Below are 11645 nucleotides of genomic sequence, written 5' to 3'. Positions count from 1 at the left end.
TTAAGATCAGATGAAAAACACTTTACTAAAGCACTAATTGCTAATTATATGATTAAATCACCTTAGAAAAATATAATTTGAAAATTGAGGTGACATGATTTTATATTTTAATGATGACAGTGATTGATTCCGTTGTTTTGCAAGATGAACAGCTGGGAGAAAATAAAAGCAAATGTGTGCAGGTCCCATATGCGCCAATGGTGAGTTGGATATGTGAAGGCAACCACTTTATAATTATGATCATATCTCCGGTGACAGATCTAAATATAATGGGTAAACTATATGTTTAGTATTCTAACTTTAAATTTGGTTTCATTTTAGTCACATGTCGTTAAAAAATTAATGGTGATTTTGATGTGTCATTATAAAGTAATATCACGTCAGTATCATTATTAATTTTTAACAATAGATAATCAAAGTGAAACTAAAACAACATTAAATATGATTTAAAAAAAAGTTAATTAGGTGACAAAAACGAAATAAAATGCAATTTAGAAAAAAAACGATTACTTATCGCCGTAGAAATAGTTAGATCACCGTGAAATAATTTTGATGGTTGAAAAAATATTTAACGTTAAATGATATGTTATTTCCGGGCATTTAAAGAACGAGCATCATCAAAACCAGTGGATGGGGTGCAAAACCACCGCTTCATGTGATCTCGCCTGTTATATTTATGTATCCTTTTCTTTCTAACCATTATCTTCAACGTAATTCATAAAAAGGTAAATATAAATTTTGGTCCTTAAACTTGGCTTCAAGATTCAAATTGGTATTTGAAGTTTTTTTATCTAATTAAATAATGAACTTCACTTTAAGGTTCAATTTGATATTTATATTTTTTGGTTCAATAAAGTAACTGAACTTAACTTATTGGTTCAACCAAATTAAACCGACAAATCATGTTCAAGTATCAATTTGTAAACAAAAAGTTCATGTAGTAACTGAACCAAAAAATATTTCAAATACCGAATTGAACCATGAAGTCTAGTTCAAGCACCTAATTGACAAAAAAAAATCTTAGATATTAAATTAAAATGTTTGAGAAAAATGATACATTTTAAACACTCTCGATGTGAAAGTATGTTTACCTACTTATACGATGACTGAAATATGAATTATATACGGTCTGACATGATTATATGATTAAGAGAATAGAAAAATTATTAAAATTGAAGATAATATCATATCTTTAATTGTTGTTAGGAGAATGATGCCGATACTAAACTATAATTAAAATTTTAGTATAATATGTTTAATATTTTTAAAATTATTTTCTTAAAAAATTAATGTTTTTTAAAAGAATATTAAAAATTTGTAATTTATTTTTAAAAGTATAAAAATAACTAATCGCGGAGGTTTTGAGATTTTGGTAGGAGACAAGTTGGTTTAACATTGTTTCTAAAAGGTACGACCAAAACATGTGTGAGTGTTTCTAAGAAATTTGATTTATGATTTTAATATTATTGATGAAAATAAATTGATTATATTAATTGTGGGTGGTTTATTTCTTCTGATTCGGACAAAAATTACAGTTGCCGACAGGTTATATTGGTGGTATGGCTGTGGAGAAAAGTTGCTAGGAGTATGTACCAATGATGTAAGAAGTCCCCCTTCTCCTTCCTGTCATTGGGATTTATATGCAGACTCTTTCTGCAGTCATGATTGTTATGTTGGTGAGGAATGCCGTCGAAAACGGTATTCGAAACAAATAAAGGTTCTTGGAATGCCTCAGAAGATCTTCAAACATGGTATTGATTAAATCGTCAAGAATGATCGAACCTCGTTATATCGATCATATGTCCGAGTTAATAGGGAAACAGGTAGTTCCAGTTGGACCACTTGTGCAAGAACCATGCAACAGTGACGATGATGTTCAACTCATGGAATGGCTCGGAAAGAAGGAACCTGGTTCGGTTGTGTTGGTTTCCTTTGGAAGCGAGCTTTTCATTTCAAAGGAAGAGATAACAAATGATTTTTTTTTTATTAATTTAATATGATTATAAGATAATATATATTCTAAAAGATCTCAATCATTTGATAATAAAAACTCATATATTCTTTCAATCTAGTATTCAAACCTAAAACCTCTAAAAAATAATAAATAAATAATATTTTGTAATAATTATAAGATTAAGATTGCATGACGTTCATCGTACATGCATACCTAAAAAGATAGAGATATCTCATTAGGGTTTGTTGGGGGGTGATAGAGTGATTTTCGAGAATTTTTATGTAAGGCAGATTTGACACGTCAAAATAAAGTAAATATAAGTAGGATAAATTATACAAGTGGTGCCATGATTACAGGGTATCATTTTATTGAGTCTCTCAATTATTAAAAAATACAAAAAAATACTTAATTATAAGGCATTATTTTGTTGAGTCCTGAACTATCAAAAGTAATAAAATATGATTTTTTTTTCAATGTACTTCCGTTTATTTTCTTGCTCGCATGTTGCTGCGTGATTAATCTAAGAATGATTTTTGTTCGAAACAACCCCTTGGAGGAGAAAAATCGATGAACGAATGAGTGTTTTCCTAAGAAAACTATTTTCAGATCTAGTCTTATCTGAAGTTTTTTAGTGAGATTTGAGGTCGGATTTGAAAAGAAAAAAGGAGAGAATGAAATTTCAAAAGATGTAAAGATTTTTCCTTTTCGTCGTCGATAAATAGCAACCAGTGTCGACACTGAATGGCCGACACAATAAAAGCTCGTTGGATTTTAGGTTCACGGATGAACGTCAAGAATCACGAAGAATAATTGAGATCGATTGAGAAAAACAACTTCAATCTAAATTTTTTTTTAGAGAAAATTAAAATTGTTTTTTACTTATATAGTCACTTAATTGACCTGATGACCCAACATGGACCCACACAGAAACCACGTGTTCTTTAATGTGTAGGATCTGCGATCCCTCCTATCTTGCTAAAAAATCATTTTAGTCCCCATTTCCTTTTAATAATGTTTTTAATTATTTCAGATTAGAATTTTAATTTTATTTCATTTTGATTTAGTCCATTTTCCCTTTCCCTTTTGTTTTGATATTTTTTTATTTCTTTTAATTATGGTTTTTAATTTTCATTTTATTTTAATTTATCCCACCTTTAATTTTATTATATATATATCCCCTTTATTTATTTATTTTACTTATTTCACCTTTAATTTAATTTTTGTTTCAATTTGGTCCAGAATTATAGTTTTATTTATTTATTTCATTTTTTGAATTATGCTAATATTAACTAGTCTATTAATTTTGGTCCTTAATTTTAGTTTTATGATTTTTTTTATTTGAGTAACCATCATTTCAATTTCTTTTATTTATTCTTTATATTATATGTATATTATTTTAATATTAATGCACTTTATTGTTTACTATATTTAAAGGTATTTTTAAATTACGGCTAATAAGTAGACTTTATTCATTTACTCTTATAGATCATTAAAAATTAAATTCGAACTCATAACTTTTTTTATTGATAAGACAATAATATAATCGACTCAATATCAAAGACAATAATATAATCGACTCAATATCGTAGAGTGTTGTGGGGTGTTAATCCTTCTTCACACGTCGTCGACTCTCAAATATATTTTATGATTAAATAGACATTTAAATTATTATTTTGATAGTTTACTCCTAAAAGCGGATTTGATTAAAATGATAAGCTTTTGGATTATCTGATTACACTTTAAATAAAGATTGATGATGACTTTTTAAATAACGTATTTTAAAAAATAGAACCATAATTCATTGAAACCCTTTAAAAGAAATCATATTTTAAAGACATTTCAACAACTTTATATAATATTTATATTCTTTTTAATATGATTATTTTATTTCAAAATTTATTCATTTTGCGCTTGCACGTATATTAAGCTCTATTTTAAGTATTCATTTTTTTGATGTGTACAAAATATATATTGCAAAATCATAATTTATTAGATTATTAATCTTTAAAAAAATGTAAAACCAATAACTTTTATATATAGTTACAATATAAAAAAGTTAATATTATATTTTTTAAAATTATTGGATGAATGTGAATAAATGGAATAAATTAAAACTTTGAACAGGAGATAATTCACTTTTTCTTTTTTCTTTTTTAAATTTGAGGATGATTAATGAGAGGTAGTAACACAAAATAAGAGCAATTGAGAACAAGGATGGGCATGGGACCCGAAGCCGTCGGATTATGATCCGATCTGATTTGATCGGGTATGTTTTATTTTTTTTAATTTTGGGTTTGGATCGGGTTTTTAAAAGGTGGTGTTTGGGTCGAATTCGGGTTTAGGGTGAAAATATCAGGCCCAACCAAACCCGGAAAATATAAGTTTGCCCCATATATTTAGGAATAATTATAATAATACCCCTCTATATATTATTTTTTTCAATGAAATCATTTTTTTATTGAATAAAAATAATATTTTTTTTATTTCGGGTCGGGTCGAGTTTCGGTTTTATCTCAAAATGTTGGGTCGGGTGGAGGGTATATATTATGCGAGTCGGGTCGGATTTCGGGTGGAGAAGTCATTGTTCTCGGGTCGGGTGGACCAAAAATCTGACTCATGCCCATCCCTAATTGAGTATGCAATCAAGGGTGAGAAACTAAGCATATTCATACATCAAATTTAGCCCGAGAAAGCTGTTCAGTGACTACTTTCCCATTAGAAGGATCAGTGAAGAACATAGATCAAGAAACAATTAAAAGGTAAATCAGACATCAGAAGAAAATTAAAAAGAGAAAAAAGAAAAAGATGAAGCACATGTTGTTGTGGTCAGCACAAATTTAGTGAAGGGTTTCGATGTTTCTGCTCAGCTCCTCCAGCTTCTTCATCCTCAACCTCTCGCTTTCACTCACCAGCTAAACACCACCGAACATACATATGTTTCTCAGAAAATGTAAATGTTGAAGCAAATGAATGCTCCTAATATATATTATTTACCTCCATTAATTTGCTAACCAGTTGTGCTTTCTCCTTCTCCTTCTCATTGACGGTTTCAAGGGCTTCTTTGTACTCTCTTTCCTGTGATGATTATAAAAACTCCTCACACATTACTCTAGTCTTATAAATTGTTATTACTATTGGCTTAATGTTATTAATCTCTCATTAAATTTAGGGTAAATTGTACCTATGACTACTTAATTATTGTCTATTTTCATTTTGATCACCGATTTTTAAAATTTGTCAATCATATCTCTTAACTATTTAAGTCTTGCAATTGAGCCACCAGACGTTAACATTTAACGGAGGAGGTGATGTGGCTGTTAAAAAATATGGTATAATTAAACATTAGATCCTCAATATTTACCTACCAATTTTTTAACAGTCACGCCACCTGCTCCATTAAATGTTATCGGTCGATGGTTTGACTGCGACATTTATATAGTTAAGTATTTTGATTGACAAAAATAAAAAATCATTGATCAAAATGAAAATGAACAATATTTAAGTGGTCATAGATGTAATTTACTCTTAAAATTATTACTAAATCAGGGCTAATTAGAACTTCATCCCCTGAAAATTTAAATTTTTATATAATTTAAGTATTTTTTTTATATTTTCTATTAATAATCTATTTTCACATCTTAAAATTTTATAAGTTCGCTCCTCACTGTAACTATAAAATTTTGTGAGTTGTGAGTTCAATTTAATTTTTATTAGTGATTCATATACAACCCTATTGTGCCTGCACATGAGATTAAGCTTTTAAGATAATCACTTAATTAGTCATACAACCATTAATGGGAATGAAATCCGTACCTTCTTCTGGCATGTCTGTCCCAGTGGTTTCAACTCCCGGTTAACAGTGTCTACCTTCTTACGAAGAACTGCAACTTCCTTCCTCATCGGATCTATAAGCGCATCAAGCTCCTGCCAACTCATGAATTTCAATTGTTCTATTTACAAATTGAGTGTTTTGTTAGGTGAATCAAAATGTTGTTTTCGTTTTCTAGATTTGTCAATGTTGTGAAACAATATGATCAGGTCAGTGATCTAAACTTACTTCTCGGATGTCGGCCAAGCGCCGAGTGGCTTCCTCGACACGGCCCATAAGCCTGAACTCTATCCCTAACCTCCATCTTCTTCCTCTCGATCTCTTCTTCTTTGGCTCGAAACAACGCCAAAGCAGATTCCGTCATCTCCTCTTCCTTATAATCGTCTGTTGGACTTCCGTTGATCATGTTAACGCCAGAGCTCTTCACTTTCTGCACCTGCGATTGCTGTTGTTCCCATGTCTGCTGCTTTGGCGTCCCCGTCGATGCCATCTTACAACAGTTCCCTCTTCTTCTTTCTTTTGCTTAATGGCTCTCTTTCGGTGGTTATAACTGCAGGACTGGTTAGCTTTAAAGCTATGAAATCAACCAAATACAAAAGATAATAGTGATTATATTATTAAAAAAACATGATTTTTTGACCCATTTGTCTGCTTACTTTATTAGATCATCAAGTTTGAGAGTTTTTTTCTTTTATTTTTCACCTTTAAATCAAATCTTCTTTCCAATCTCTACTTCAAACACCCCACTTAAATTAACATCAGTAAAATTTTAGTTTCTTGTAAATTGGCATAATTAACGGCAATTCCATACACAGTTCAGTTAATAGGGATAAACACATGATTTTATATTACAAACAAAAATTTAAACTATAATTATAGTGCGTTTTCGGTTGCGTTTATCATGATTGTGACAATAACGCGTGTTACTGAAACCATTGCGGCTATCACAATTGTGCAATAATTATTTCGAATGTATAACACCTTAATAACTATATAACGATCGTTATTTCGATAGCGGACCGTTGTTTAAATCCATGATTAGGCGCGAACTTATAAAATTTTACAGGATAAACTTATAAAATTTTAAAGTAAAAAATGAATTATCAAAATATATATATATATATAAATTCTTAAGTTATATAAGAATTTAAATTTTTCAAGAGATACAACATCTCTCGTCAAACTCCATTATTGTAATTTTTTTCATTTGTGCATCGATTTTACATATATTTAAATTACAAAGAAAAATAAATCTCTAATACATAAATTTTTATAAATCATCGCATCCAAGTATATATTTGATGAATAAAATGATGTGGAAATAATTATTCCCAATTTTAAAAATGTAAATTATTTATTATAATAATTTTGGTGCAATTTTAGATGTATGTATACATATATTTGGTGAAGGGTCGTATATTGGTAAAGGCATGTTTGTGTTGGTTTAGTGGAGTTGGCATGAAGTGGTCACCTACACAAGTTAGAAGATAAAGCCTTAGTAGTCAAGATAGAGTAGGAGAGATATTACAATACAATATAAAAGATAATTAGAACACAATTTGAAAATAATAAATAACATAATATTCATTTGGTTTTCTTTTTCTTTCTGATATCACATTGAAGTTGAATGTATCCAAAAATTAAAATTTGCTGCTTTGTTTTAAGGTTAGTTTAATTGTTTTTAAAAGTAATTTCGAAATATTTAATTTAATATTTAAATGTTTATTATTTTTGTGAAAATATAGTTTTTAGGAAATAAAATGTATATTGTTTTACTTATTTTATATGATTTTATAGTGCAGTGGGGTTTTAGGTGGAGGCCAAGGTTCACCCACTAGGTAAGAGTAGTGGGGTTTGAAATAGACAATCAACATTGTAAGGTTTTTTTAATGAGTTTTGTTATTAAGTAAGAGATAATGGCATTGAAAACGATCGTACAATAAAATAAGACATCGATATTTTATATGAAAAATGCATAGATAAAAGAGAAAAAATAACAAAAATAGAAGAGGCTTAATCAACTAACTTCTAATCTTAATTCTTAGTATTTGTTTATATATATAATTATTTGATTAAAAAAAACTTGTGTAATAAAAATTCTACTAAAATTAGATTTTTCTACTTTTAATCAACGTCTAATAAAAAAAGTATAATTATGTATGAGTTTAATATACGATAAGATCTTTACAATAAATATTTTAAATTAAATAAAACAAAATTTGGATCATAAAATCCTAACATGTTTAATCAGAGTTTTAAAGTGTTTGGTGATGTTGAATTCATTCACGTTTTAAGTGAAGTCAATTGTTTGACCTCTAACGTTGGATCAAAAGAAAGCCTCGAGAAGAGATTGATGCCATTTTTATTTTCAAATGTCGAGTTCGGGGCTAGATGGGATAGTTTTTGAATTTACGAAATTTCAATAAAGAGTAGAAAGACTTGTCAAGAATTAAAATCCGAAATAATTTTACGTAAAATCTTGGTATATATTTTACGAAACAATGATTATGTTTGCCTTTAATTTGAGTGTAAATAAATCAAATTTTACGAACTTTTGGTGACAGCTCTTATTTCATCATTGGACGGTGGTATCATATTAATGTTTTGGCTTCCTAATAGAGGGCAGTAAATTTACCTAGCCTCTTATATTCGAAAGCATGATTGTCCGTGCCGGAGGTAGAGAATAGCTTGCGATAGAATTCTCAGGCCATTAGAGCAAGTTCTTCCTGATCGGTGTACCAAGTCCCATCTTCGTTCTTTAGGGCAGCGATTTTATTGGTTCGTCTACGTGTGATCGTTGATGCATGGTAGTACTTTATATTTCTATCACCTTGTAATGCCCATTAGGAACATGATTTTGTCTTCACGTTAATTCTTCTTGTTCAAGGACGGTATTAAGTTCGTTGCGAAGTTTTTCCTTTAGCTCTTCAAGAAATTATGATTGATATATCAAGGTTGCTCTTTCGATTTCCCTAAACCGAGCTTGAATCTCCTTTTTCCTATATGGCCAAAAGTTTCCGAGTTCCATTTACTTGCTACTGATTTGAAGGAATTAATGTTGTCTACCATAGAGTACTGATTTTTCCACGTTGAGGATAGAAAATCTTTGAATTGTGGATGCTCTTGCCATGCTGACAGGAACCGGAATGGTCTGTTGAAGTTTTGTTTCTCTCAAGCGAACATCTACTGGAGCAGCGGTCGATGGTCAGAGCCGATACGGTCTAGGTGCTCCACATGCGAATTCGGGTAGCTTCTAATCCAGCTGGTATTGGCTAAGCATCGGTCTACTCTCTGTTTTAAGGTTCCTCGGATCCATGTGAATGGCGGGCCTTGGAATCCCAGATCGAAAAGGCCTGTGTCATTAATAAAATTGTTGAAAAGTCGACTGCCCCCATTTGTGCGATTTGAACCTCCCATTCTTTCGTCAGCATTTAAAATTGCATTGAAATCACCTCCTAGGATCCATGGAGTCTCGTTTCCTGGTTCGAGTTTATTTAGTTGCTCTCATAGGCGCTGCTTTCTTTTTGAACTTTGAGGGCTAGCGTAGACAGCCATGAAGAGAATCCAGGAGTTTATGTCACTCATTTTCATTCTCCTATTCATGAATTGGTTTGAAATATGTAGTATTTCCACTTCAACAACTTATCTCCATAATAGCCATATTCCGCCACTAAAACCGTGTGCTTCAATGGGGAAGGAATGGTGGAAGCCGAATTGGGAGATAAATCTTGTCTGCTCGCTTTCCGGAAACCCGCGGTTCAAATAACGCTACTACATCCGGTCGTTTGTCACGTATTAAGGACTTGAAAATTCTGCCGAATGATGGGCTTGCTGCGCCCTGGCAATTCCAGAAGATGAAAGACATAGTAACAGAATCAATGGATTATGCTCGAGACTAAGTGCTCGGGACCTTGACTATTACCATTATGGATAGCGATACCGGTTGTATCCAGCGTTTAGGTTCCCCCTGGGTCATTGCTTTCCTCCAACGGTTGAATCACGTTTTGTGCACTGGTTTCCAGCATTGTCTCATCTCTTTCTTGTATTCCTTCTTGAGAAACACGAGCTTCCAAGTTATCTGCTAGGTTAGTTGCCAATTGTATCGCAGTTGTGCGGGTGGAGCTTTTTTTTGTGTTTGGTTTACGCACTTTGAGACCTTTCCGGAGCGTTTCTCCATTGAGTTTGTTGGTTCCATTATGGCGTGGTAATGAGTTTTTGCTATTGTTGCGTGATATTACAAAACCTTGCTCAACTATGGAGACTGCTGTGTGATTGCCATTGTCGATTGCAGATTTGTGGTTAACTATTTCGGACTCTTTGCCTGGAGCTAAGGGAATAACCTCCATCATGTTTTTACCCTTACTTGCTTTTCCACTTTGTTATGTGTTTGTCCTAGGGAGTGCTGCATGGGAGCTACTGGGTTGATGGTTGTTTTGCATGGGTGTTTGTTGTGTGTTTGATTCTTTGGCATTGTTTGGCCCGATCGTTGACATTCTTTCGTGTTCAACGATTTCCATATCCTCATTCTCGTTTGTTGTTCCCTCAACCTCTAATATTGCGTACCGGGACCCGTTAGTTTAGGCTTCCACGCTGCCTTTGTTTGTAACAGCCGGTGTTTTATTGCTTGGTCTTCCACGGTGGTTTGTTGCTATCATCCAAGGTCCGTATGGATCCTAATCTTGAACTGCTGGAGAGGTGGTGACTGTTTGTTGTTTCGAGTTGGTGGTCGTGTTAGCTTCTGATGGTGCTCCGGAGTTACATGTTTCTTTGGAGTGACCATAAATACCACATGCAAAGCATATTTAGTTCAGACCCTCGTATTCTAATCTTCGGATGAAATTGTCGATGCCAATTCGTGATTTAAGAGGTTTGTTTAAATCCACCATGAACGCTAGCCTTGCGAACATACCTCTTTCTCCTACTTGGGTTTTGTAATCGACTTTAATTACTTGGAACCATATTTGTTATTTGTCGTAATAGAGCCTGACAGTGGTATCGGTAAGGGAGGCCAGGTAATCTGATGTGATGGATGTTTCTCCGTTGTGGAAAACGATCTGCTCCAGGGTTGAACTTAGGTAATTTCCGTAAATCGTCCATGACCTTTCGGTTAAGACCTCCGAGTAATCCCTTACGTCTTCGAACTTCACCAGATAGTAATTATTTTCCAGGTCAATAAGTTGAATCTCTCCTCTTGGTTTCCATAGTGCATGGATCCTGTCGAATAACGTTTTATAGCCAATTGTTCTTCCGAGTAATCGGACTATTATTGCGGTACTCGTACTTTTGTCGATTTGATCATGAACTCGGTCAGAGAATTTGATTGTGGGGAATTCACCTGTTTCATCGATAATACAATCTTCATCGAGTACTTCCACCGTATCGGATTCAAACCTGTATCCAAATCCTACCCTTGGGTCTTGCACTGTGTTCTTTGCCGCCATTGAGGCGTAAGTTGGTTTGCTGTTAGTTGGTGAGGGAGAATTAAGCCCTAGTCCTGTTCCTTGATTGTTTACCGCAACTGCTTCTGCTTCCATGTCAGAGGCTTCTGGTTGCATGGTATAGTCCATGGCTTCATCTGTTATTACCTTCTTGGTTACCTGCTGGTCCTCAAAGAGAATTGGAGAGTCCGGTCTTTCGAGGATTATCGGTTGTCCTATGGAAGGGACTTCTCCGTTGGACGTCCGCCCGGGTTGTTGTAAGTTTCAATGATTCCCGTGTTAGGGTTTCCTCCCGATATCGACATAGAGATTAGCAATTCTTATATTATTAACTAGGTGAAAAATACTTGATAGGTATTGTGCTTTAATTTTTAGTTCTGATTATCCGTCGTGTGTTTGAGAAATTATTATTTTTGACGCTATT

General features: G+C 32.8%; 1 pseudogene; it reads right to left on the bottom strand.

The window, feature by feature from the left end:
• Nucleotides 1-4766: 4766 nt before the first annotated feature.
• On the bottom strand, nt 4767-6348 carry LOC120116292 (annotated as a pseudogene).
• Between the last annotated feature and the right edge of the window lie 5297 nt (nt 6349-11645).

Source organism: Hibiscus syriacus, unplaced genomic scaffold (genome assembly GCF_006381635.1).
Source record: "Hibiscus syriacus cultivar Baekdansim isolate YM2019G1 unplaced genomic scaffold, ASM638163v2 tig00110293_pilon, whole genome shotgun sequence".
NCBI lineage: Eukaryota > Viridiplantae > Streptophyta > Magnoliopsida > Malvales > Malvaceae > Hibiscus > Hibiscus syriacus.
This window is presented reverse-complemented; position numbering and strand designations above follow the sequence as displayed.